We start from the raw sequence: 25,190 nt of genomic DNA, 5'->3' as shown, positions 1-25,190 counted from the left end.
TCATACTTGGGCTAAAGCCTACAATTGATTGATTTAATAGGGGCATGTTCTCACCTTGTTAAGATATTAAGAATTAGTATCTTGGTACTTTTTAAAGTAATTTGATTGACTTAATAGATGCTCACCCTTATGATATATAGTCATATTCTTTATGTGCTACTATAGCATGTACATTTTTAGAAAGTGGGGTTTTATTACATAAATGGTAATTAGAAGTATTCACAGAGCTGAATTCTTCCATTACTCATAGGATCATAGGATGATGGATCTAGATGGAATACTGATGTTAAGCCATCTAATATATATATATATATATATACAACTTCCTCATTTTAAAGATGAAACAGCTGAGGCAAAGAGACAAAATGACATATTCAAAGTCAAGTTGGCAGTAAGTGGCAAGGTTATTATAGGAACTCATGTCTTCTAAATCCATTCCATTGATTCTTTATATTGAAGTTCCATTATCTTTCCAAACAGTTCACATAGTCTTTGTCATATCATGAATCATTCAATTGATTAGTACATATTGTTAAATGAAGACCAGGTCCTGGCTTTGATTCATCCTTCATTTGGGTTTGTTGTAGTTATTTACTTGGTCATGGGCTATATCTTTCAGCCTAACACACAGTTTCTCATCAGTCACCTGAGAAGCCAGTGGAAGGTAGGAATTGCATACAGAGCCATTCAAGAAGCGTTCTCAGCTGCCACTGAATTGACAAGTTGCTTCATCTTCATATTCAAAGGTCAGTATGCAATTCAGCAAATAACTACTTTAGTAGTCATTAAAGCTTTCCAAAGTGTTTAATTTGTTATGATTGAGTAATGAAGGAACAGGGAGACTCTAATTCACTCAAGGCCATATAGTTATACTACTATAACATAGTTGTACAAGTACGAGTTATTATCACAGTGTAAAGTACCTTATATTTCTCCTCTTTCTGCAAAAGCATTTTAATTTCCTACTAAATATTTTATGCAATTTTATTTATGGAAACTTGTTATAAATTTCTGTGATGGATAAAGCTATTGCAAAAATTACTGGTCTTCTCTTCCCTTCCAAGTATACATACTCAACTACCCCCCCTACACACACACACCATAATTTCTAATAGAAAGTATACTCCAGGTAGGCTTAATGAGTGAGCCACAAATTAACTTTTGTAACTCTTTTCTAAAATATAGTTAGCAGTTGCTTCATGAGTTTTGAATAGATAGAATGATTATTTTTTTCACATACAATTGCTCTAATTTTAATCATTTTCTTCTTTATGATGGGAGAGAAAAGGTAACTTTATACAGCATGCCATAAGGTAATGAAGACAAAATCCTTAAAAATAAAGCATCCAGAGTCCATTTAAGATCATGACATTTCAAATGAGAAGACTGATAGCCACACCCATTTCTGTGGAGTTTTAAGGGTGCACAAAGTGCTTTTCTCCTAATAACTGTCTAGGAGAGAAGCTGGGGGGGTTGCATTTTAGGTGCAAACTCAGCCTGTGCTTCTGGAAAGTATCCTTGGGGATTTCCATTTGAGCAAATACTACAAGAAAAAACATAGCACATGACGTTCATGATTTGCTGCAGCAATAGGAAAATTCCCTGTAATTTTCATTGCTTTCAGCTTGCAAGAAAACAGTTTTTTTTCTGATGCTTACTGGTTCATCTGTGAAACAGAAATTGTTTAAACAGGTTTATCTTGGAGATGGAAATGTCCTGTATTTTAAGATGGAGGCCATGATAACCAAAGCTGTAGCTAGCAATAACTACTCCTGGGGCATATTCAGTTGGCCATGGGAGGAGATGAGATGAAAGGAAGGGCACAAGCTAGCTATGGTTGGCATAAGAAAGGAGGTGGCCAATCCCTTAGAGAGGCTAATCCTTGTCCCATATAGATTTGGGTGGGGAAAAGGAACCTCAGAAGATGCTGCCATAGTATTGGGGCCCCAGGGATGGAGGCCCAGTAGATATTGTTCCATGCAAGGTTTTGGAAGATTAGAAATTGAACAAAAAGATAATAGTCTCAGCAGGAAGGGAGTGCCCCCATTTCTATCCCCAAGGGCATCTCCTTGATGTTGACAAAATCAGACTAAGCCGGATTTATCCCGTGATAGTGCTGATATTGTTTAAAATTATCACAAAATCATAAGAACTATGTCATATATACATATATATACATATATATTTGTATATATGAACATTATGTGTGTGTGTGTGTGTGTGTGTGTGTGTGTGTGAATTCTTGTGATGAGTAAACCTAGATTTACCTCTCTAATCTCCTCTTAGATCCTATAGCAACTCAGGCTTCAGAAAGTTACTGTATAATGGATTCATGACAAGGCTCAAAGGTTGATCTAGTACCTATTAAACTTTAGTGAGATATCCCATGTAAATGGATTGTAGCAATGGGAGAATAGCTCCTGTGCAAAAAGTCAGATGAGCAGAACAATCAGTAGAAAATCATCTCAGTTGCTACTTACTCTGCTGACATAATTGAACAGATGATTGTAAATTAAAAGAAAGCAGATTTAGGTTCAGAATGAAAGAGAATTGTCTAACAATTAGAGCCATATAACAATGGAACAAATTATTCTGCAAAAACAGAGGACTCACAGCCACTGAAAATATTCCAGCAGAAACTTTTGAGCCTGGAGGAGATCCAAAAGAATCCAAGCCAGTCAATGCACAGGAGTTTGTTAACCTTGTGTTAGTATATGGTGGGCTGAAGGTTAGGATGAAGGAAAAACAAAGACAACCCCCCCCAAAAAAAAAAAGAGTTCTTTGCTTTCAAGGTGATCAGCATGTTGGAGGAAGCAAAGGACGAAAAAATAATATGAGATAATTTACTTGGGGAAGACACTAGCTGTGTGTGTGTGTGTGTGTGTGTGTGTGTGTGTGTGTGTGTGTGAGAGAGAGAGAGAGAGAGAGAGAGAGAGAGAGAGAGAGAGAGAGAGAGAGAGAGAGAGAGACAGAGAGAGAGAGAGAGACAGAGAGAGAGAGAGAGAGAGAGAGGGGAGAGAGAGACAGAGAGAGAGAGACAGAGAGACAGAGAGAGAGAGAGAGAGAGAGAGAGAGAGAGAGAGAGAGAGAGAGAGAGACAGAGAGAGAGAGAGAGACAGAGAGAGAGAGAGAGAGAGAGAGAGAGAGAGAGAGAGAGAGAGAGAGAGAGAGAGAGAGAGAGAGAAAGAAAGAAAGAAAGTATAGTGTTGATGTAGGAAGTATTTGAGTAGAATTTTGTTAGAGGCCAAAGATTCCAAGAGGAAAAATTATGGAAAAAGTAGAGAGAGGCTATTTAAAACCACAGATCGAGGAGAGGGAATGATATCAACTAGGGATTGCAAGTAAGCAGTACCATTAAGATTATATTATATACCAAGGGATGTAATATATCTGGAAATGTGGACTGTAGTCAAATGCTAAAGGGCTTAATAACAGGGCAATTGGAGACACAAGACTTGATAATGAGATACTTCCTCAGTATCCTCAATGTATCCAACTCATCTGTGGTTTGCATGAATTTTATATAATAAAATATGTGTTTACTACAATATATTACCACATTATATGAGGATATTATGTACATGTACACAAAGAGATATAGTAACCATATATATTTACATATTAGATATAGTAGCTATATTAGGGTACTGAAGGATATTGAATTATTGAGTATTTTAAAGAAATGGAAATGAGAGGAGTTCATGGGCCTGGAGGACAGGAAAGGTGAACTGATTTCTCTAAAAGGCAATAAAGTATATGCTGAAAACTATAGACCAGTAGCTTTGAGGTCTATTCCTAGCAAAATTTTGAAACAGATAATTTGAGTATGGTTTGTGGGTACTCAGAGAGACAAGTTATGAAAACAATCAATAAGAGTTCATTTAGAACCAAATAGCCTTTCCTTTTTTGTTAGAATTCTTTCTACAAATGAACAAAATGTCATAAATAGAAGAAACTAGATTTCAAAATTGAGATTTCAATTTTATAAATTCTCCTATAAGCTTTATAGACAAATTATTGAGACAGTGATAGTATAATTAGGTAGATTCAGGACCGTTTGTCCAAAAACCCAGAGGATTCATTAACAGATAATATATTATGTCAGTGTTGGTGCTGTTCTGTTCAACATTTATTAATGAATTTAAAGAAGGGATAAGAAGCATGATTATAAAATTTTCAAATGACATGAAAATGAGAGTGATAACTAACATCTGAATGATAGAATTGGGATTCAAAAAAATCTTGGCTAACTGGTACAATGAGCCAAATCTGATAAGATATGTTAATAGGGGAAAAAAAGATAAAGTTAACCTCTGGGATTTAAAAAAAAAATGCTACTGATCAGCTTATCCAGGATAGGACAAGATAATCTATAGACAATTGCTGTTTTAGGTGAAAATGACTCTGGAATCATAGAATCAATAAAAGGTGTTTGTTTATATGGATAGCTAGCTAATTCAGTAGATAGAGTGCTTGAATAGAGTCAGGGTATCAGGAAGTCTCATCTTCTAGAGCTCAAATGCAGCCTCAGATACTTACTGTGTGGCTCTGGGTAAGTCACTTAACACTGTTTGACTCCATCTATAAAATAAGCTGGAGAAGGAAATGGCAAAGCACTAGCATCTTTCCTAATAAAACCCCAATGGTGTCACAGAGTTGGATATAATCAAAATTATTCAATAATAATAATAACAAAAATCATTAGAATTTTCTGATACTAGCAAAGAAATAAAGTGATTGACCAGTAGAAAAGATTGGGCACATACTACAGAGTAGTAAATGACCACAGTGATCTAATGTTTGATAAACTTAGAAATGACCATAGTGTTTGATAAGCCCAAAGATCCAAGATTTTGGGGCAAGATTTCACTATTCAACAAAAAATGCTAGGAAAATGGCAGAAACTAGGCATAGAACAACATCTATTGTATAGTGACATAAGGTTAAAATAAGTACATAATTTATACACAAAGAATATCATTATCAAAGTAAGAGAACATGGAATATATTACCTGCTAGATTTATGAATAAGAGAAGAATTTATGCTCAAATAGAAGATAGACATGGTCATATGAAGTAAAAGTGTTAATTTTGGTTACATAAAATTAAAAAGAATTTGCACAAACAGAACTGATGCAGCCAAGATTAAAATGAAAGCAAGAAACCATGGAAAAAATTTTACATCAAGTTTCTCAGATAAAGACCTTAGTTCTCATATATAGAGAGAAATCGAATCAAATATTAAAATTATTTATCAAAAATGGGCAGTTTTCAAAAGTATCTATAGTCATATGAAAACATACTATAAAACACTATTGAGTAGAGAAATGAAAATTAAAACAACTCTGAGGTATTTACCTCATACCTGTCAGATTGGTTAATATAACAAAAGGAAAATGACAACATTGAAAAGAATATGGAAAAACAGGAACACTAATGAATTATGCATAGGATTGTGAATTGATCAAATCATTCAGGAGGAAAGCTCAGAACTATACCCAAAAGACTATAAAACTCGGTATAATCTTTGACCCAGCAATATCACTATTAGGTCTGTTGCTCAAAAGAGATCAAAGAAAAAACCAGAAAGGACCTATATGTAAAAAAATATTTATAACAGCTCTTTTTGTGTTGGCAAAGAGTTGGAGATTGTGGGGATGCTAAACTGTTAAGGAATGGCTGAACAAGATAGGAGATTTGATCAGTATGGAAAACTATTGTGCTATAAGAAATGATGAGCAGGATTATTTAAGGAAAACCTGGAAAGACTTATACTAAATGATGCAAAGTAAAATGAGCAGAACTAGGAGAACAAAGTACACAGTAACACTAATATTGTATGCTGATTAACTGTGAATGATTGAGATATTCCCAGCAACAAAATGATCCAAAATAAATCTGAAGAATTTAGGATAAAAAAATACTTAAGGATGATCTTTGATGGATGTCAAATAATTTAGGAAATTATATCTATAGGCAATTACATTTAGATTACATGTACTCTCACATTTCATGTAAGTATGAAATAAATAGCAAAAATCTAAAAATAATAAAAATTCCAAGGCCAAAAGGGAATGTGTCCAACAGATATCTATTACTTAATATTTTTCTTGTGGTAATAGGGGATTTATTGTATCAGAGGATATTGACATTTCATTATCTTTCTCAAGTTATTTAACAACTTTGGGCCTTACATATGTAATGTACAGGGAAAAGCACTGGCCTTGAGTCAGAAAACCTGAGTTTGACTCTTGGTTCTCATATTTACTAGTTGTATGATGATGGGCAAGTCAGTTGATATCTTAACCAAAATTTTAAGTTGGAGGAGGGAGAAGTCAGGAGAATGATAATGGGAAAAAACTATTTTTGTTATTTTATGGGATCACTATGAACATAGAAAATACTTTGAAAATAAGAATTGCCACATACATGTGAATTATTGCCGTTAAAACTAATAATTACCTTAAATTCTCTTCTTTTCCACTGTATGACAGTAGGATCATTTAATTATTAAGAATCTCATGCAAATCCTTCATAATGTACCTTGTGTTCATAGAAGAAAATAACTCTGGTAATTTACTATTTCCTCTATAGGAGTCAGATATTTGTATGCTATATTATATTATAGACTGGTAACTATACTACACCCCTAAACTAATATCACAGCAAAGTTACTGTTGCCTCTAGATGACTCAACTTTCCAAATATAATTAGCTAACAAGCTGAGAGAGGTAAGAGGGAACAAGAGAATTTGGTTCAATATTTGCTTATGTTTTCCTTTGGACAACTTACTGCAAACATTACTAGAAATTAACAACGTGGTTTTCAATATTATTGAAAAAAAAAACAGGAATTTCCTACTTAGAGCTGAGTATCCAAAAACTTTTGCTTGTTTGGCTCTCTCTGACAGCAGCTTTCACATTTCCTCTATTAGAATCTATATTTCAGATTCAGTTTTGGAGCAAATGTTAGATAAGCTACACTTAAAAAACATGACTATAATTGAAAATATAGTAACTGAATGTGATGATACATGCCTATAAGCCCTGTTACAAAAGAAAGCTGAGGGTCATAGATTGCTTGAGTTGGGGAGTGTTGAGCTTCAGTACAGTTAAGTTGAAACAGAATCTGTACCAAATCAGGGATCAGTACAGCGATCCATCAGGACTTCGGTTATGTGTGTGTTAGACTATCTAAGGAAGGACAAACTAGGTTAGAACAGAAATGGAGAAGATCAAAGAGTTTCCATCCTAATAAATAATGTGTTTGGGCCTATTAGTGGCCATTGGATTTCCAGCTTAGGCAGTATGGGAAGACCAAATTTCAAGAAAAGAAAGGAAATTAATTGCTCAAACCAGTGTCTACTCTACCCTTGTAGAGGTCTTTGAGGAGAATGGACTCAAACTTAGAGCATACATGTAGCTGAAGGGAAAATAGACAATTACTGATTGCTGAAAGTCTTTTTCTCCTTTCAGAATCTTCATGAAATTTTTCTTAAGTACAGATCTTTGCTGAGTTCTAAACATCACTATCTTCGAACTGCCTTACTCCTGATTGTCTGCTTTGTCTTTGTTGTGTCTATCAACTCCCAAAGAGATGCTGCAATATTGATAACTGCTATTGAATCTGTTGGATATTGCTATCAGTGTCAAAGCCAACTCCATATACATTGATCTTTTCAGGTTCATGAGAGTAATATCTGGTCAGCAGGTGATTTCTCTCTAGCTCCCCAGAAAATTCATTCTCAGGCATCCTTAATTATTAGATCTGTCCATTGCTAAATCAGCTGGCTCTGAATAAGATCACTGCTTTTACATGTAGCTCTACAGGACATAGCTTATTCTCCTCAACCAATCACAACCTATTTCATATGTGACATTGTCATCTTTCATCCAATGAGACAAGGCTTCTCTGATTCTCTCAGATTGGCAGGTTTATTTGCATCTACTTACTTTTGATTGACTAAGTAGAGATGTCAAGGGTTTCTGAGGTTCATTAATTACATTAATAAATTTACTATCATTTAGTATTTATTTAGTAATAAATTTAAATTTAGTAATTTAGTAATAAATTTAACATTAAGTACTAAATTTAAATTAAGCAAACATTTTTTGTGGCAGCCCTTTTCATAGTGGCTAGAAGCTGGAAGATGAATGGATGTCCATCAGTTGGAGAATGGTTGGGTAAATTATGGTATATGAATGTTATGGAATATTATTGTTCTGTAAGAAATGAACAACAGGAGAAATACAGAGAGGCTTGGAGAGACTTACATCAACTGATGCTGAGTGAAACGAGCAGAACCAGAAGATCATTATACACTTCAACAATGATACTGTATGCGGATGTATGCTGATGGAAGTGGATATCTTCAACATAGAGAAGAGCTAATCCAATTCCAATTGATTAATGATGGACAGAATCAGCTACATCCAGAAAAGGAACACTGGGAAATGAGTGTAAACTGTTATTTTTACCTTCTGAATCCAATTCTTCCTGTGCAACAAAAAATTCGGTTCTACACATATATATTGTATCTAGAATATACTGTAATATATTTAACATGTATAAGACTGCCTGCCATCTGGGGGAGGGGGTTGGGGGAGGAAGGGAAAAAATCTGAATAGAAGTAAGTGCAAAGGATAATGTTGTAAAAAATTACCCATGCATATGTACTGTCAAAAAATCATAATTATAAAATAAAATAAAAATTAAATTATTTTTAAAAAATTAAGCAAACATTTTCTCTAAAGTATTGACAGCTTCAAAGAGACTTGCTTTGCCTTAAGGAAATTGACCTGTACCAAAAGAACACAGATGTATCCTCCCAAGATGAGCTTTAAATAAAAACTTCCAGAATCTTCAAGCACATTTTCAAGTTTATTTGATATCTTATTCAGAGCTTACAAGAAGGTTTTTAAAAATTGTTTTTCATCTTCTGTCTTTTCTAAGAGATTTCTAATGAGACTCCTTTTGAGACAGAGTATAGAAGTAAGGAGGCGAGATTAATTGAGGAGCTTTGGATAAAAACAATTGGTATTTGAACTGTCTTTATGGCATACCATCTTTACGTACATTAACTTCTGTAGGATCCTATAGTCCTCTTGAATGTGTCAAAAGGCTGCAGACTTTTAGCACCAAAGAAGAGGCAATATAGTGGAACTGTATAGGTAGGAAAACAAGAAGTGAGATGTTGTTGATTCATGGCAAAAATGTTCTCACCCTATGTGGTGTTTTATAGTTTATTTAAAGGAAAGAAGCAATGCTACCAATTCTAACAAATATTGTGAAAATGACTAACACAAATCTATTATGTAAGGGATAGTATCTTTGAGAGGGAAAAGAGGGAAGTCTTGGGTGTAAATAAGTGTGCAATACAACTTTAGCAGTTAAGTTTCCTAGGCACGTCCCTTTTACTTATACCTGTGTACTAACCAATCTTTGGGAAAGCTTGTCCATATGGAATTTTGTCCATATGGTATCTTGTCCTTGCGATGTCTTGCTGATCTGTTGATATTCTCAATTAGGATCCCAGTGCTAATCATTAATTATTTCCTCTGGTAATGAAGGAAGGAGATAGTGAAAATCCTAATTTTAAAAAGTAGAAGATATAAAGTGGAAAGGACCATAGAAATACTCAATAACTATTCAACAATGGTAATGTCTATTCATTACATTTTTTTTTGCATCAATGATGGATAATAATAGAAATCCAGGTTTGGATAAACTGAAGTTATAATTGGAATATTTAATAGTCTCAAAAACTTTTTTTAAAAAATCCCTTTCCCATTATATATCACAAACTTTTTGTACCTTAGTAGAAAATATTTTCAGAAGTAAAAAAAAAATCAAGTAGATGAGTCTCTTTGAACTTATCAAGGCTGATCTTTGAACAGATCTATATAGTAAAACAGAGTTTCTTATAAAGTTATTGTAATTAAATTAGTAACTCAATTTTTCAGGATTCCTAGCATAATTAAAATAATTAGTAACAATATATCATCATTTTCCACTTTGATATGAGATCTATAAGTGCTACAGAATGATCATTCCTAGAAACAATGAAAGTATGTTAGTAAATTGGAGGTTTATATTTTAAAACATTACTTGATCATTTATGAAACCCAATAATATTTTCAGTTGATAAATGTAAAAGAATAAATAAACTTTAAAAGATCTAAGTGTGACATCCCATGATGAAATTGGGCATAATGGATCCAGGGTTCTCAACATTTCTGGCAAAGCCTTTGGAATGAAATATTAATTTTAAAATGCTTCATAATAATGGTACCAGATAACATGAGGCTGATTTTAAAATATGTATATGTATATATGATGTATTTGTCTTGACTAATAATCTTATAAAGACCTTAATGGAAAGGATATGATGGCTGATCAATAAGTTCCATAATTAAGAACATTAATAAACACTGCAAGATATTTTATAACTATTTGTTTTCCTCTTTGATTATCTGTCACTTATTAAGCAGTAATATATGTCAGGTATTGGGGATAAGAAAAAAAGGCAAAAATAATCCTTGCATTCCAGCTTACATTATAATTTGGCAAAAAAAAAACAAACAAAAAAAACAAAAACAAAACACTTAAGTAACTACATATTCACATTGTATCTTGTAAATAGCAAAATAAGACACAGTAGATAAAAGGTACTCTTCTAGGGAAGGCACTAGCCATTAGGAGGACCAGAACAAGTGTCTTGCAGAAGGTGGAATTTAAAATAAGACTTAAAGGAAGTCAGGAATATTAAAAGGGTGGGAAGGGAAATTATTCTGGGAATAAAAGATAGCCTGTGGAAAGGCACAGTGATGGAAGATGGAAATGTCTATTATGAGGAACAGTAAGTAGCCAGCATATTTAGTTATTATTTCTATTCATCACATTTTTGCTCTAACATTTTGAATTTTGTTTTTAATTTCAGAGTGTTTTGTTCACAAATGTCTTTGTAATTTTGCCAGAACCATATTACTAATTTTTAAAAATTGATAACATAGCACATATTACACATTTCCCAGTTTTATTCAGCTCCAATTCTCTTCTTGCTTGCTTTTCTCTTTTCTTAGTGACTATGACCTTTAAAGGAGATGCTTTCACCCCTACACAGAGCCCCACCTAGCTCTCATATTGCCAAAGCCCTTCCTGCCGATTTGCCATTTAAAGGTCATCTCAGGAAGAATTAAAGAGGAAACTTTTCTGGGACCTCTGAATGGTTGTGAATAGAAATCATGGGAAATTTTAAATATGGCAGACCAACATGAGTATGTTTGCATCATGAATTCCATAAGATAAAATCAAACTGCTCCCTAGACCTTGTTCAACTAGTTTCTTTTTCCTAACTCAGGTCTGAGTGGAACTGCAAATATAGGGCTATAGTTGTGTTTCTTGGTCCCTAGATTCAGGGATAACAATGTGGACCACATACAAAGTTGGAACTTTTTTCTATCAGGCTTCATCTAAAATTTCTGTTATAGTGAGTACAAAATGGAAATAAACAGAATCTCAATAGATTCTATCTTATTTTGAAACTAGTAAGGTAGTTTTATAGATAGAGGAGATTTGAATATAAACAGGTAATGATGGCTGAGGAAGTGAAATCCTAATTGAATTATAGGGAGGTCTCTCTTCCAAGAAAAGAACAGAGGGAATTTTAGCTTCCCCTAAAATTGGGTTCTTACCTTTTCCTGATTTGGCAATCTGGTGAAATTTACAGATCCTCAGAATAATGGTTTTAGATGCATAAAACAAAATTTATAGGATAACAAATGAAACCAATTATATTAGAATATGGTTATCTTAAATTTATAGATCCCAGGTTAAAAACTCTTCCCTATAGAGTATTCCAAGTACTAATTCTTGACAATTGAACTCTATATTTTGTCCCTTGGAAGGAGTGTTCAGTTATGAGTGTTGTAATGTGAAAAACACAAAGAAATGTTACCTGGTTTATTTGGATATTCCTAGTATTTCTAACATGGAGGCCTTTGAGGGGCCATGTGAGCGTGATCAGTTTGCTTAATATGGATCCCACTGCTTCCCCTGTCATGTAGATAGAGGAGCCTCTTTTGATTGACTCTCTGCTTCTTTAAAACTGATGCGACAGAGCCATTTGCCCTCTCTTTTCATCATGATCTTTTCCTGCTTTACTTTATTTGACAATTCTCATCTGTTGTGTCCAGTACTCAGCATGGATGCTGTGAACTGAAACACTGAGAGGATTTGCCATACTCTGTTACCTTTACTGCCACAATTATATCCTGGCTTTGTTTTTTTGTGTTTTTGTGTTTTTTGTCCTTTTCAGTTTCAGGTGACAGAGATATCTTCCACAGAACCCATGGCTCTAAGATTGTCTGCAGAGTGGTACAGCCAGTCAGTTTAGCATGGGAGCCCCCAGAAGCCAGAGTGCCTGAGACGATTTTTCACCATTCACTAAAAGAAAAATACATGGCTTTTTGGAGAAGACAATTTACTTTTGGGTTCAGGGCAAGACACCTTTTAACACGCTAGAGATGAGAAATTGCTTTTATTAAGAAAAGCTGTTCAACAACAACAAAATTTGGTTCTGCACATATATATTGTACCTAGGATATACTATAAGATATTTAATATGTATGGGAATGCCTGCCATCTAGGGGAGGGGGTGGAGGGAAGGAGGGGAAAATTCGGAACAGAAGAGAGTACAAGGGATAATGTTGTAAAAAAAAATTACCTATGCATATGTACTGTCAAAGAAAATGTTATAATTATAAAAATTAATAATAAAGAAAAAAACAAAATAAAATACTAAAAAGAAAGCAAAAGCAAAGCTGTTACTGTTTGGGGGCATGTGCTCTATAGGAACCAAGCCAAGTTAGGAATGGAAATCCTCCTTAGAGACTGAGGCGATAGTGTGTGTGTGTGTGTGTGTGTGTGTGTGTGTGTGTGTGTGTGTGTGTGTGTGTGTGTGTGTGTGTGTGCTTATAAAGATGGGGAGAGTATTATACCTCCCTTGTCTCGGGAAATTTATGGTTATGCCTTCTGAAACAAATATTCCTTTATAAAAGCTTCTGTGTTACAAATATAATGAGCCATCTCAATCCAGGCTATAGTAGATTAGGATGGATAAAACGGATAAAACAAAAATAAAAAAAAGTCCACAAACTTTTCCAAGACTGGGGAGAGACTGGGTTCTGATAAACTGCCTCAGTCTGTATTTCTGATTAATATATATGTGTGTCTATCATCTGTTCACATTCCTATTCTAGGAATCCTATAAATAGAATATATGTTTTTCAGAAACTACTTATGATCTTTGACTAATCTAAAGATTTATCAGCATTTAATCCACCAGACAATTTAGAAATTCCTTTAAAAAAGAATTTCAAGACAAGGAAAATATAAGACATTGAAATTTGGTCCTCTCTGGCATTCTATTCAGAAACATCCAAGGGATCCATTATTCTCTTGCCCCTAAATCCTTTAGATAATATTTTTCCCATCCTACGTGATTTAAGAGTGTCAATTTGTGAATGGAGCTATCACTGTGACTGACGAGTTGTCTCATGGTTCTGAAAAAGCTGAGAAGGGTTTTTTTTTTTTCCTCTCTTTGACTTTCACACCCAGGCAGTTTTTCACCATTCACAAAGAGAAATCTATGGCTGTTTGGAGAAGACAGTTCACTTTAGGGTTCAGTGGAAGACACCTTTTAACACAGTAAAGTTGAGAAATTGCTTTTATTAAGAAATGCTGTTACTGGTTTTGGGCAGCATTCCGCTTTGTTGTCATTTGTCTTTTCAACATCAACTGTCATTTAAAAATGTCACCAATTTCTTCTAGTAGGGAGAGAAAACCAGAGAAAAACATCCAAGCAACTTGGTAGAACACAAGGAATTTCATAATTAAAGCACTGCTAGTTTCTTTTTTCATCTCGCCAGAGTCTTTCTTGCTGATTTGCCATATAAAGGTCCATATATCTTCTCTTCATATTGGGTTCTTTGGGCTGATCACAACTTATTCTTCATGGTGCCAGGTTACCTTATGTTTATGTGGCATTTTGGTATAGATGGCTTTAAATAATCACATGTAAAATTCCCATTTTAAGAGTACTTCAAATTTTTCCAAGATTTTTTTCCATAAGCATCCTAAGCATCCTACTGCCTTTATTTTATAGATGAAGAGCTTAAGACTTAAAGAGATAAGTGACTAGTCTATGTCCTACAATTAGTAAATGCTAGTATCCTGATATAAACCCACATCTCCTGACTCCACATTCAGCAGTGTGAAATCTTTGACTCCATATTGCTTTTTTGACACAAGAATGATGTGGACTTGGCTGGCTATTATCTTTCCCATTCTGATGAGGAAACTGAGGCAGAGACTTTATAGTTAGGATCACATAGGTAGTCATGGTAGAGATGGAAATTACTACTCTCTCATGGTTTAATGCTCTTTCTAATGTTATTGCAATTCAGCATGAGATGTATATTCTAATAAATGATCTTTCTTTAAAAGGGTAGTGAGATAATTGAGAAACTACTTGGTAAATGTTCCTATCAACCAGAACAAAATAAGAAAGTGAACCTTTAAGAAACATTAGTGTATGTTGAATGACATTCGTATTGCCTACTCTGTATTCATGATTCTTTAAAGTGAATTTGTCATCTTAAGTATAGAAAGCACCACAGAAATTCTCTTTCAAATTACTTAGCAAAAAGCATAGACTCTCTCTAGGGAAAGCCTATTTCAGTTATGTCAGCAAAAGGCCTGACTATCAAATTAATCCCTGTCTTATCAAAAAGACATTGATTCAAATCTTGCCTGAACTAGAGTCCTTGAAAATCTGATGGGAATAGCTCAGGCCTGCAAAGGAACTTATGAGGAATGACCCTGCTGGTTTTCAGTTGTATTCTTAGTGGAATTTGGTCTAAATGGCTTACAAGCCTTTTCTTAACTCAATGTAGTTCAATTTAGCAACTGTGTAACATCAGATTAGAAGTGGGGTATCAAAAACTGCCGTCTCCCAGAAGTCATAGAATGCATTCAAGAGTGACCGAGAAAAAAAGCTGCATTTGACTCTGATCAACTTTCACAGTATTAGATGTATTATGATTCTTTAGAGACATGAAGACCGAGGGAGTAGACAGAGAATAAAAAAATGGAGATCATACAGATGATTGTGAGATTCACAATGAAAAATAAAAACCTATAGGACAATTCACCTGAGGAAGCAGAACTCATAACAAGAAGATGATTTAATATTTAATAAAACAGTCAAGTAATGGCAAGCACTTTGGGGGATAAACTCTGAATTGATCTATTAGACTACAGAGGAGAATACTTCCCTAGAACAATTTTTTTTAATTTTTTTACAATTAAAGGGGCACCCCAAATTGGCAAAAACCAGTCTAAAATATTCTGCTGGATTTTAATCCTTTCTGCAATTTGGCACCTGGAATAAAGCCGAGTAAATTTGGAGAAGTGTCTGTGTCCTGCCTAATTTTATTTTTCTGGTTTCTGAAGAAGTATTGACACATAATGGATAGAATACTGAATTTTGGAACAAAGAACAACTAGTTTAAAATATTTTTCAGACTTTTCTTGCTGTATGACTATGGACAAGTCATTTGCCTTCTCTAAAACTGTTTCCTGATGTGTAGGATGGAACTGCATTGCCCACCTTGCAGGGTTGATGTGAGGTTCAAAAAGATGCTTTCTCAAATTTAAAGTAATTTACAAATGTCATCTAAAATTAATATTGCCACCATTATCATTATTATTGAAATATAAGCCATGGCACAATTCAACACAGGCATGCAGACAAGAGAATACAGGTGTTTCATCTTTGTTGGCTTCCTTAGAATAGAGAAAAAAAAAAACAAATGAAAGACTTTACTTGTGACAGAATATAAGCATTCCCAAAGATATGTGGGAGGCAATCTGAGCATCAGCACTGAGAACTGCATCTTGTCCGGAGGCAGCTGATATTTTGATTAACTAGCTTGTAAGGATCTCCTACCATAATAAGAAATTCAGATTGCTTGCAAAAATTATTCCAGAAATATCAAAATTAAAAGCATTGTAATTGCTAATTATTTTAAGCAATTGTGTTACCTAATGAATATATGGAACACTGAAGATGATTATTGCAGATTCACTATAGGTTATTAATTCTTTATTATAGGCCATAAAAATCCCCCAATCTGACACTACCTAGTGACAGGAAAACATGTAAGATAAATAATAGTATATGTGATCTAACCAACCTTACTGGAAACCCTTTGTTGGAGGCACAGGATATTGGCTACCTTTTTGTCTGCAGATGTCTAGCCATCTAGTATGATTCACCAAATTTATTCTGAGACCATTTTGCTCTGAAAGACTATAGTAACTGAATTACCAGAGATCTGAAGCCCCTTACCACTGGGGCCTGAAATCAGAATCTGTACAGACATTTCCAGGGGCTTCCAAAATAATGTATTTACTTTCTTCTTAGTAACTACTCTGATGAAATCAGTTATTCCTCCCACTCTTGCTGAAGTGAAGACAAAGTATTCTGAAAACATTGAACACAGGGGTTTTAAAACCTTTTTTATGTCATAGATGCCTTTGGCAATCTTTTGAAATCTAAGGAGTGCTTCTCAGAATGACATTGTTAAATGTATAAAATAATTACATGGAATTACAAAGGAAAATAGAGGATAGTAAAAAGATGTAATTTTTTTTCCCATCCACATTTATAGATCCCTTGAAATCTATCTACTGATTCCTTGGGGGTTTCAGGACCACAAGCTAATAATCTCTGACCTAACATCACTCTACTGGGAAACGGGTAGCAATGGGCGACATTTGGTGTGCCTACACAGAACATATTATGCTATTTGTTTTACTTATTATAATAACTGATTCACCCTTGGATTTTCAGCAGAATGTCTCTCTTGGGGATTACCTCACTAATATCTTGGTATGTTCTCTGATAGAGCATACAAACCACATTTATTACAAGAGAAAACTACAAGATGAAGCTTGTTCTATGAAGAATAGAATCGAATGCTCCCGAAAGAAAAATCAAATGCTCTTTCCTGAGTTACATGGATTCACTGAGACAAGTTTTGCCTTGGCTGTTAACCTTGACAAGTAGATCCAATCTGGATGGGTTTATTTCATTTTTGCAATAATCTGCAGCAAGGGGTATCCCACCTGCTTGTTTTAACCAGTTGAGAGAATATGTTGATATATAACTTCTCATAGATATTTGTGTCTTAGTGGGCTTAAAAGTGGTCCTGATTCCCATTTTATAGACATCTGCTAGCATAGAAGACATGGCTGGCTTTTAGAAAGCAGTCCCAGATGACTACAGATATACCTGAGGTGCTTGCAAGATTTAGAAGAATGGACTTCCTAACCAAGACCTTTTTCTTTTTTTTTATGAACCACTGCTAAATCCCAACCCTTTCCAAAGTCAGATTTTCCCCAAAACACTTGTTCCAAGTTATTTGTAATCAACTGAGCTCAAACAAAACTATAGCCAGTTTTTTTAGGATCTGAGACAAATGCCAATTCTGCCTCCCCAGAACTAGCAGCAGAAAAACCTCAAATGTCTGAAAGACAAATACAATTGAGGTGGGGGTGGATGTATATCTAAAAGAAATTTACTTGGGCTTTGGCAGTGGCATTTGAGGGGAGGTGGTAAAAAATCATGCACCATTTGGCAGCTTCCTATTTTTAAGATATTTGCCAACTAAGTGCTCAGCTCATTTGTTCCTTTGCTTTAGAAGAAGTGTAACTCATCAGTGCACGCTAAATTCTGGCACCCTAGGAGCAAAGTCATGCTCGTACCACCCTAGTTATAGTTCTGGGTATGTCTTTCCAGATAATTTTAGAGCCTTCACAAAAGAAAATGAAATCCACAAATTTTTCTTCAAATTAGATTCAGATAGTTGTGTTGTCCTGCTGAACAGAGAGGGAATAGACCTGTTTTTAAAAAAAATTTTTTTTTCCAAAATGATTGGGTCTCTTGTGAATTTTCCAGTTGAAAGCTGTTAACCCAGGACAAAGAATCAAAGAGACCTATTCTATTCAAAGTGATTTGATCTCCAGGGAATTCTCTTCGAGAAGGTGTTAACCTAGGACCAGTCCATACCTCTATGGTTACTTCCAGAAAAAAAGTTAACTCTTCTTAGTTTGGTTCACCTGGCTCATTCTAGCCATACTCAAAGGCCTAAAGGTGGGCCAGACAGGTAGAATCCTCAGCTGCCACATGAGAGGGTGCTGCTGTACTTTTTTGTTGTTTTGTTTTGTTTTTGCCATTGTGTGGTATTATGGAACTCATGTCTTCATTTCCTCTTTCTAGTAGAACATATTTTTTTGTTTGTTTTTAATTTGGATTCTCAACAGCTGACACAGTGTCCCGGAAACAGAAAGAACTTAATAAATGCTTATTGAATGAAGGTATTTAATATGCCATTTGCCATATTCAAAAGATCACTGAAAATCAGAGATGGGACTCTTATCTGGTTGAACACTTATTTTTTTTTTAAATGTTGGGTTATTTTTAGAACCTGTGGCAATAAATGAAATCTCAGTGAAGAGGTAGATTTGGTCGACCTTTGCAGATGAATGGAAGAACATAGGAGACAGTAGATCACTCACTCCCAGTAATTGAGTGGAGGAGCCTCTTAATAAGTAGTGCTTGTCTGGGCTTATTTGGGAGTGGGCAGATGGAAGGAATACCAAACTCTTTGCTCCCTCTCTCTCTCCCTTCCCAGGTTTCCTTCAATAACCTATTAGATCCAACCTCTGCAATGGGAAAAGCAGAAAACTGAGGGGAATCAAAGCCAGCAACCATAATTTCGACTTCCTTTGCCAAAGGACCCAGAAAGGACAAGGAAACGGAGGGAGACTGCCCTTCTCCCTTTAACCCCTCCCGAGGACGTTTGGCTGGGGAGTGGGAACCCCTTGATGTCAGCCTCTTTGGAAAGGGCCTACCCATGAGTGTTAAGACATAATGGAACCCCTTCCCAAAAGGGGTATAAACTGCTTCGGAGAAGGTGCTTGAAGCCAGGATTAGAGTATACTTTGAGCAAGTGGTCACTAAAAGGCCGGAACCCCTGGGTCTCGACTGGGGCCGAAGCTGGGGTGACAGGGAAGCCCACTAGTGGTGCTAGATGCAGAGAACAGAGGGTGGGGGGTGGGAGGATCTGGATCCCAGGAAATGGAATCTGGCAGTGAGAACCCAAGGCTGGATGGGAATGGGGCCGGAGGGGAGGGTAGAAGAGGCCAGGGTCCCCGAGAGCAGGGAGGGGCGGGGTGGGGGGAGAGGAAGGAGAGCCGAGGCAGCTCGAGGGAGGAGGTGCCTGGAAGCCTGGGTTCTGAAATAGCAGCAAAGTCAGGACTCCAGGATTTTGGCGTGTCCCACCCTCCCCATTCCCTCCAGCAAAGTGGGGGACAGGACGGGGAAGGCCAAACCATGGGTTTAATCCCCAAGTAGAGACACAGATACATGTGGAGACAATGTCCAGACAAATGTGGGGCTGTGGGGCCGAGGGCGCCGCTCAGTTCTGGGGGGGATCCGGCGGGGACGGGGAGGTGCCATCGCGTAGACTCAGGGGGGCGGGGGTCCGCCGTGGGCCCTTGCAGTGACCCCGAATACAGTGAACGTGGCCGCAGCTCTCATCGTGCTCCTCTTCGCTCTCCGTGGAGCTCTCCCCAAAGGCCCGCGGCTTCTTGTAGATGCAGCAGCACTTGGACGAGCGCCGTCCAAGGTGCTCGTTGTCCACAGTGTCCGTTGACCAGCCCACCTTCTTGTCCGTCTTCCGTTTGCGAAGTTTGATGGTTAGGCTGCGGTTCTCCCCCGGCCGCCGGCCGGGGTCCGTTGTCACGATCCTCGAGGTCTTCGTTAGGGTCTCGCTCAGCCCAGTCTTGGTCTCGGCCATGTCGTTGGGGGCAGGCGTTAGCTTCCTTTCCCTGGCTCCCGCGTCGGGAGTCCAGCCCCCGGTGTCGGAGGAAGCAGGAGTCGGGGTGCAGTTGTTGTGGCTCCTCGGGGAGCTCGACTTCCCCACCCGTCCCCCCAGCGGCACAGCGCCCCACTTCCGGCTCCTTGTTTCCGGGAGTCACCCTCATTTTATATACCTGAGAAAATGGAAGGCCCGAGGAAGTGACATCACTGGGCTGAAGCAACAGCTCATTGGAATTGGAAATTCAAGCCTTTCCATTGCCCGGCGGAGAGTTCTAACGCGAGACCGAGTCTGGAAAAAGAAGGAGGGACACCCGAAAGGCAAGGCCGAGGCCCCCCCAGCCTTCCCCATGGATTAAGAGCTGATTTTCATTTCCTGAAAGCCTTGGGATCTTCCGCTGGGGATACAGCTCCCTTCGGGTCCCATCTCCCGTGCTACGTCGGGCATCCCTGAACGTGGCTGCTAAAGCTAATTAGGGCGGCTCATCGGTTCCCTGAGGCCGCAGTCCGTGTCTCTGAGCTTCCTCTGCTACAGCATCCAGGATACCTAAGCACTTGTGGAAACCGCAGAAACCGCCCGCGGGCCGGCCAATCCGGGCAGCTAGGCCGGAGAGACACCGGGCCGTCCCAACCAGATCCACCTCCCGCCGCTGGGGACACGCCCTTAATACCTTCCGTTTCTTTTAATGCCCCAGCACGAAGCTATTTCCTATGAACTTAACTTTCTTCTCACAAATTCCTCCAAAATTCTTCTACTTCTTTCCCTTCAGTCACCGTTAAGTCAAGCTTTCATCTGACCTCAACATTTTAATAAGACTCCTCTCCCCAAAGTTGCCAAATCTATTATTTCTTGAATCCAATGACATTTTCTCAATCACCTTTTTTATTTTTATTTTTTTGGCCTTCTCTGTAACATTTGGAGGGACAGATATCCCTGTAGCTAGGAGGAACTTTTCTAATTGGAATATTTTTCTCTCGCTTTCAAAACACGTGAATTCAAATCCTGCCTCTGATGCACAAATAACCCCAAACCACTCTGATTCTAATTGATTCCCGATGACCCAATGTGGTCGTTGTTTGGGTCCTGACTGACTCCCATTGAAAGTAAATAGCAATCATTTCTGCTTTGGTCAGAAACTCTGAGGGTCTTCCCCTACCAGATTTATTTATTTGGGGTTTTTCTTTATTTATTTTTATTCTTTATTTATGTTTGGTTTTTATTTTTGACTAGGTGAAAGAGAAGATTCTTTCCTCAATGGCTACCTAGCCTTAATCACTGAATAAGTGTGGCCACAGGCCTGTTGGAGATCTGTAACTTAAGAAGGTCAAGGTCTCCCACGGCATCCAGGGCCATCTCTAGTCGACTGATCTCTATCTGGTCACTGGACTAGTGGAGGACCCAGAGTTTCTTGCTAGACCTGTACTTACAGCCATCACATTTTGGTAAGACAATCATATCACGTGTTTCGTTCATCTACAATTAAGAGATAGGAGAAGGCTTATGAAACATAGGACTTTATTCATCTACCATCAAGAGATAGGAGAAGGCTTGTGAAATATAGGACTTCAGTTAACAGCAAGAAAAAGTATCTTTGCTCTTAAGTTCTATTGTGTGATATATAAGAGAAAGAGAAAAAAATGTAAATTGTTTCCCTTAAAGGACCTCATAACTGTGGGATTTTTTTTCAATTATGAAATGAAAGAACTCTTAGTTGTTCCTATTTAACTTTAAAAAAAAAAGTCTTCCAAAAGTCTGATTAAGGAGAAGATGCCAATTTCAGCATAAGCATCAAATAAATATACTTTAATGGTCCCGTATAAGCTCTTACTTTAGTTCTGGATTTTCTGTGCCATTGTCATATTTAATCTTTAGGTATAACTTCAAATTCCTGGAGAAATGTTTCTTAAGCAGGTTGTTTTTTTAAGGTATCATATGACACAGAAGCTCAAGAATATATCTGATAATGTAAGAGAAAATTTGTGTCAAAAATAGTGGAAAGTCTTTTCTCAGCAGAGGTAAGGATGAATAAATAATAGAAATATTCTGTGAAGCATGAGCTTTCTTGCTAGGTCTTTTCCCCCTTTAATAAGTAAATGGAATTCTGAATAAGAGTTCTGAGTTTGAGACCATGTCTTGGAAATCCTGTGAGTTCCCCTTCATAATTTTTTTAGTAGTCTGGGAATCTGTAGTATTTCATCCCTTGACTTTTAGCTCTTCTAAGTAATAAAAATGAGTCAACATCTTTCTGGGTCATCGGTGCACATGTACCCATGTCCTTGGAGTTCCCCAGACTAATTTCCTTTGACTTCAGTGAGCATTTGAACTTGGTATCTTAGGTCACACTTTGTTTTCTCAATCTCATTTACAAAATAATCTTGTTTTGTTGATCTGTTGCTTTGTCTACCCTGCATTTTCTTTTATTCTCCTTTGACATGCTACCGTTTGGTAACTTTATGAGCTCCCATGGATTTAATTATCTCCATGCAAATGACTCCCAAATCTACATCCATAACCTTATTCTCTATCCTAAATCTTAATTATATGTCTCCAACTACCTATTGGATATTTCAAACAAATGTCCCATAAATACCTCAAACTCAACATTTCTAACACTCAACTCATTCTTTCTTCCCCCATCCCTGCCAAATTACTTCTCTGCTGGATTCCTCCATTTATTTCAAGGTACTACCACCCTTCTAATCACACAACTTCACATCCTTGACATTAATCTTGACTTCTTACCCTCCTTTCCTAATATCAATATTTTTGGTGACTGTATAAAATTGAATCATCACACACTTTAATCTTTAAAGAGTTAAAACTGAAAGTCATAGAAAGGACAATTTAGAGATACAAGATAGATACACAAAAACAGCTGATTTTTTAAAATGCCATTAAAGAGATGACTAATTTTTGAAAATTGGTTTGTCATGTGGGATAGAGTGAAGGGTAACTGATGACCAGCCTGTAGGCTTGCAGGCATTGAATGAACTACTACATCATAGATTATAGATCTCATGTGAAACTGTTTATGAACATTATTTATGATCATTTACATAGTCATTTATGTATTTTTTTCCTCAGTGGTTCTTCTACCTCAAAAGCCTATCAAGACCTCAGGAGGACGTCTCTTTTTGCTGAACCTAGAAGAATAAGAATTCTGAAATGATAGCCAGTAATTCTGTAATGTTTTAAGATTTTCAAAGTTCTTTATAAAATATCATCTCATGTGATCCTCACAACCAATATGTTGTGATTTTTGTCCCAATTTAATAGATGTAGAATCTGAGGTAGATGGAGGTTAAATATTTGGGGTTACACAGCTAGCTAGTAAGTATTTGAGACAGGATTTGAATAAAACTTCCTAATGCTAGATCCAGCATTTTATTCATAGCACAACCTATCAGTCAAACTTGTGGTTTAAGAAATTACTCTGACAGATAAATAAAGGCTAGATTAGAGAATTATTATGAGCTTATTATAATTTTCAGGTGAGAAATGATAAAATAGAAACCTAGGGTGGTGACCATGTAAATAAAGAGAAAAGAATGGATGCAATATGTCTCCTAGAGATAGAATTAAAAGTTTTGGGTAAGTAATGGAATATAAAGTTTTCTATGAAAGGATTCAGTGTGGAGAGCTGAAGAGTTTGATTAGGAAAAGATATACAGAGGATGAAAGTTAATGAGGATGGGAGGGAAGGAGGAAGAGAGAGAAAGAAAAAGAGAGACAGAGACGGACAGACAGGGAGACAGACATTAATATGGATGATCTGTTGGACAAGATATGAAAAAATGGGATTAAGGATATATGTAGAGAAGCTGTTCATCAAGAAGAGAATGTCTACATCTTCCCCGACCAATTAAAGCAAGACTGAAATAAATGAAAAAATAGCAGGGATTTTAAAATGAAATAGGATGAGGGAGCTAGAGGAGAATAGCCTTGATTGTCTTGGTCTTCAGCTGAGAGAATATAGTGGGAATTGGGAATATGGGAGAGGTAAGAATAGAAGGGAAGGTTTGATATAGTTACTGTGATTAATGGTAGACAGAATTAATTAAGTTATAATAAAATCATATTTAAAGATCATTTCTATTTAAGTCAGATCCTCTTTCCCTATTTATGATAATTCAGTGATAACCCACTTTACTCCCTCTCCCCAAGTATGATATATCTTAAATTAGAATAACAACACCCAATTTGTGATTTCTCTTGATAACTTTAAGCTAATTTCTGTGTGTAATTCTTCACTGATGGGATGTTGCAGTTAGATGAGTTACCAGTTTGCATTGGTGGAAGGTTTCCATGTTAGAGAGTTCTATGCTGCATCTTGTGTCTCTGCCCATTTTAGGTCCCATCTGGGAATTATGTTCCAAAATTTAAAATTAAGCTTAATTTTTAAATTAAGTTAAAATTTAAGCAACTTGAAAGGAATAACTCTTGCTTGTATCTTTCTCTACAGCACAAAGGACAGTGCCAGAAACATACTAAGAACTTAATAACTGATTTTTCATTGATTCATTCATTTATCCCATCACCCAACATTTACAATGAATTCCCACATCTTGTTACCTCTCCCTCTATCTCTCTCTCACATCTGTTCCTCCCTGGATCAAGTCCTCACTACATATCACTTGATTATGGTGATAGCCTCCAATTTGGTCTCTCAGTCTCAAGTTTTCCTCTTCTCTATTCCATCTTTCCCATAGCTGAGTGATTTTTCTGAAGTGCGGTTTTGCTAATGTAGTTTCCCTTCTAAATAAAATCCCATGGCTCCTTGTGGTCACTAGAATAAATTGTAAGCTCCTCTGCTTGGCTTTTAATGTTTTGCACAAGCCTGCCTTATCTAACCTTTCAATCCTCATCACTACTTTCCCCCCCTTTTTGCTTAATAAATATTTATTGGCTTATAGATTGTTATAACAAACTGAGTTTCTTCATCTCACTAACCAGATACCAATGACCAAAATATTGGTATACTTGACTGTCCTGAATTTTATTGCTTTCTTTTGCTCATGCTTTTTTTTTTTTGGAGATTGGAGGTTGAAGTAGTTCTTAGGATAGAGAAAGAAGGGAAGGTGACAAGTATGTGTAGAATAGATACTTGGGCATAAATATACAATAGATAAATCTCCCAGGTGCTTAAAAAATTGCTTCATGACCAGTATGTATAATGTCAGTACCACGAAGTTTATTATGGTATGTTCAAGAGGATGGAAGATCTGAAATTAGCAGACACAAGCC

The 25,190-nt window shown here is 36.6% G+C and overlaps 1 protein-coding gene and 1 pseudogene across 1 annotated transcript in view; both read right to left on the bottom strand.

Moving 5' to 3' along the window:
* The window catches only part of GABRB1 (gamma-aminobutyric acid type A receptor subunit beta1), a 388,600-nt gene that overhangs the window by 331,325 nt on the left and 32,085 nt on the right, over positions 1-25,190 (bottom strand). The window lies entirely within an intron of this gene.
* On the bottom strand, positions 18,432-20,102 carry LOC141547019 (E3 ubiquitin-protein ligase PPP1R11 pseudogene; annotated as a pseudogene).

This window comes from Sminthopsis crassicaudata, chromosome 6 (genome assembly GCF_048593235.1).
Source record: "Sminthopsis crassicaudata isolate SCR6 chromosome 6, ASM4859323v1, whole genome shotgun sequence".
Classification (NCBI taxonomy): Eukaryota; Metazoa; Chordata; class Mammalia; order Dasyuromorphia; family Dasyuridae; genus Sminthopsis; species Sminthopsis crassicaudata.
Note: the sequence above shows the minus strand (reverse complement) of the source record. Positions and strands in the feature narration are given on the sequence as shown.